The sequence below is a fragment of the Echeneis naucrates genome, chromosome 9, assembly GCF_900963305.1.
Source record: "Echeneis naucrates chromosome 9, fEcheNa1.1, whole genome shotgun sequence".
Taxonomy (NCBI): Eukaryota; Metazoa; Chordata; class Actinopteri; order Carangiformes; family Echeneidae; genus Echeneis; species Echeneis naucrates.
The window spans coordinates 6,210,936-6,214,938 of NC_042519.1; positions in this window are offsets into that span (position 1 = coordinate 6,210,936).

The window sequence follows — 4,003 nt, forward strand, 5'->3', positions numbered from 1 at the left end:
AAAACAAACAACAGAAGCTTTCAGAGTTTGAACTCAACTCCATAAATGGCTCTATAAATATCATGGTTTTCATGTTTGTGATGTAAATCATGTTTACAGAGATGAAACGATGGCCACTTCAATCTCCCACCCATTTAACAGGGGTTGCTGGGGGCTGATTAGATATGATAATGTGCTGCTGACATCAGAAGAAATGTTGGCGAGTGCAGTTGAGCCACAGCCGGCAGTAAACATGTAATTTATGGCCTATGTGAACAGCTTGGCAAGTGCTGGTGCTGCACTTCCATCCATCAGCCACACCAACCTTGATGCGTACGTGTGTGGGTCTGGCTTCCTGCCATTGGCTGATGCATCACCTGGATTGCAGTCTCCTCGCAACAGGGTAAAATCAGATGGACAGCGAGACTGGCTCTCGACCCTTTTTAAAAGCCAGCTCTTACACTTCAGGTCAAAGCAGTTAGCCTTCTGTCCGTGCTGTATTACAGCAGAGAGGGAGAACTTTGTAGTCAGTAATGGAGAACACGTCCTCGCTGCTTTTATCCCAACAGTTTTATGAATCATGCTGCTGGGATTTGTAAGTAAACGCCAACGTTCTGAGCATTCAACATGGATACAAGGTTGTATGACTTCCACTTTTCCGCACATGCGGCCAGGATTCAAACAAACATATGACCTTATTGTTTTTGGGAGAAATATCATCCAGCCCTGGAAACGGGGAGTAATAAAAAGTATTGTGTGTGCTGTGGTTCAGGTGATGATGAAGGGCTCTATTTTAGAACAGAAAGGACAGAGGCCTTGCTTTATAACCTGCTAATGGTACAGAGGTGCCATTAGGGTGGAGGGGTATTATCACTTCTAACAGATGGCAAAGGAAGAATTTGGTGGAACAAAGTTCATCATCTTCATCTCCTCCTGTATAGCACCTGAGCTCTGCCGGTGGTTCATGAGTTCACCCAGCTTCTGTGATGGGGACAGATGGGGGAAAGTATCAATTGTTAGCAGTTACGATTGGGGAATGTGACAGTAGCTAATTAATGGTTTGTGATCTCTGAGATGAAAAAAAGGGCCTGCTATGTCCTGTTTTTGTCTGCTCTGAGAAATGTACTATCTGATGACTGACTTGGGGAAACTAAATTGATTTGGGAATACTGGAATTTGAATCGTCCAAGCATTACCACACTATAACTACTTTGTTAAAGTGCCAGCAACACCCTTGCTGAACTCCGGTCATCCTATCACACAGGAATTGCAGCTTTCTCAGCGCTGAAGAATAGAAGCTTTGCTGCGAGATGGCACGGTGAACTTGATATGAAAGTCAATATTTTTCTGGGCCAATGTTTGGAAAAATGCAAGACATCCTTTGCTGTTCTAAGGGAGGTGGCGAGGGCAGTGTCTGTTATTGATGATGACAATTCTGATGTCAGTCATGCATTCATGACACTGTGTATCTTTGTAATACATTTTTACTGCTAGACACTGATAGACACTTACATGTTGGAATAACTCATCTTGATTGAGATCTGACAGATTTATCCTTATTTGAAGCATAAACTTCCCAAAATTCATTTCATTTATCAATTATAAATTAAGTCAGAGAGTTGTTTTTTTTTTTGTTTTTTTTTAATAAATTACATAATCAGCTCTTCTTAACAAGCCCCAATTTGTTCATGTGTGACACCCACATTGTTCACACGTGTGAACAATGCTGGGGGAGCTTTGCATCAGTCTGACCCTTTGACCGGAGCATTGCTGCTTTACTTTCTGTATTGAAGTTTTCATTGGTTATTCTGGTTTATGGTTTTTATCTTGAAAATCTCCCTTGCTTCAGTTTATTGAGTGGCATGTAAAATTATCTCAGATTATGCTGAAGGTTGGGACCTCTAGGATGGATGCCCATGTCTCCCATTAAACGACTTTACAATTGTTTAAATCTGTTTCTTTCCCAGAGTGGCACCAAATGGCAAGAACAAACCATTAAAGATGAAATAGGATTCATTTTTACATCCTGGTAAGTCACACATCTTCGCTTTTCTGCATCGTCATGCATCGTCACAGCTGACATTATAAATGATAATAATGATTGTGTCATCTGCAAACTGTGTAACTTTTCTTCGTCGCTAATATGAATAAGATGAGAGCTGTGCCACATGGCCCTGGTGGTCTGGTAGATGAATAGCTCTGTGTTCTTGTTTACCTGAGGTGGTTTTGATTTATTACAGCGAGGGCTTATCATCTCCAGGTCTAGAGAGAAGCCTGAGAGTCTCCATTAATCTTCGCCCTGTGTGTTTCCTGTCAGCGGTGACAGATGACCTGCCCTTCAACTCTGTGCCACCCTGTGGAGGAGACGTGTCATCAATCAGAGTTCATTTCTCAGCTTCATGCAGTTAGGAGAGAGGGTCCTGCGAGGGTGACGGTGGTGGTGATGATGACACGAGTGATGGTGTGTGTGTGTGTGTGTGTGTGTGTTAGTTACAGGCTCCAGGAAACAGGATCAGTAACATCAGCCTGTTGTTGTGCACCTCTGTCTCTGCACAAATGAACTGATAATTTATGGGAGGGTGAAGAGGGTGGAGGGAGGGAGTTTAGCAGAGAAGGGCTGCTAGTGCTCATGGGGGGATGGAGAGGAGTAGGGGGTTACAGCAGTACAGTACTGGAACTCATGAATATGACTCTGGCCAGCATCCATGTGCAAGGTGAAGGAGACATGTCTCTTGCTCTGGCATTCTTCCCTGTGCTGCGTACTTAGAGAAGAGGCCTCAGACAGTGGCGGTAACCGCGGCAGACAGGCTTAGCTCTGCTGAACCATAAATTGCTGATTTCAAAACAGAGGAGGAATTTTAATTTTCCGTTGTTTGCTCCCTGTGACAAGATTCTCTACCCTCGTCAACAATGGTTAAGATGATGAACAACTGTTTTGCGTCTCGTTGCGGTCACTGTGGTGTTGGGTGTAGCTCAGTCATCAGGGTGTATTTTGAAACGATGCGTAATAATATGTAATTAATGATGTAAATATTTTGTTATGTGGATGTTGTAGTCGAACCCTCTGCTGGCTAGAAATGACAGAAGAAGGCGCTCTCTTCTCCTCCTCTCTGCTATGTTTGTTGATGTTTCTGTCTCCGCAGAGGGCCCGGACCCTTGTTTGTGAGATTTCTGTCTATATGACAGGTCCCCCGGTGTCCTGGCGGCTCTGTGGGACAGACATGACAGAAGGGGGTGAGCCTGGGCCATGGCCCGTCACTCATCGCTTGTCTCACCCTGTCTTGCCCCTTGCCTTCGTTTCTCTGCACCACAAAATCTGTAGGCAGATAAGTTAGTTGGAGCTGACTGTTCCTTCAAAGCGTTATGTAACTTTTTGTTGGATTTAAATGAGGATTACATTAAATTAAAGAAATGACACTAAAAAATATTTACAAAAGACTTTTCATGTAAATATGGCCAACTTATTATAAACTTAACTAAAGCTCATTGGACCGCATGCAGACATTTATTTTGTGATGATAAGACACTGCATGCAGTTTGTTGTCTCTTTCATCACTGCTATAGTGTTATAGTGTAAGTTTTATTCTGTCATAAAGCAACTGGTAACTTTGTGAAAACAAACAGAACATTAAACATCAAAGTCTCTGAATATCTAAAATGATCTATTATTCTCTTCCTTTTCACATGAATTATTGTGCGGCACTTTAGGTACGTTATTCACACAAATTTTAAGATAAGCAGCTATACAGTGTGCAGGCTGTGATGTGTAGAGCTACATATCAACAGGACCAGATGAGACTCACCATAGTATCACTAAAGCTGTGCTATGAGCCATATGTTAAGAGCAGCATGTTTAGGCAATCCAAGTCGCTAGTGTCCTGATGTTAAGGAGATTGCTATGATGTTGATTATTGGGCAAATGTGAATTTTGACCAGGTGCTGACTCTGGATGAATACACAAAACTCTTTGCTGAAACAGTCAATTTGTAATACAAATTTAGCAATAGTAGAGTTGCTGAATTCT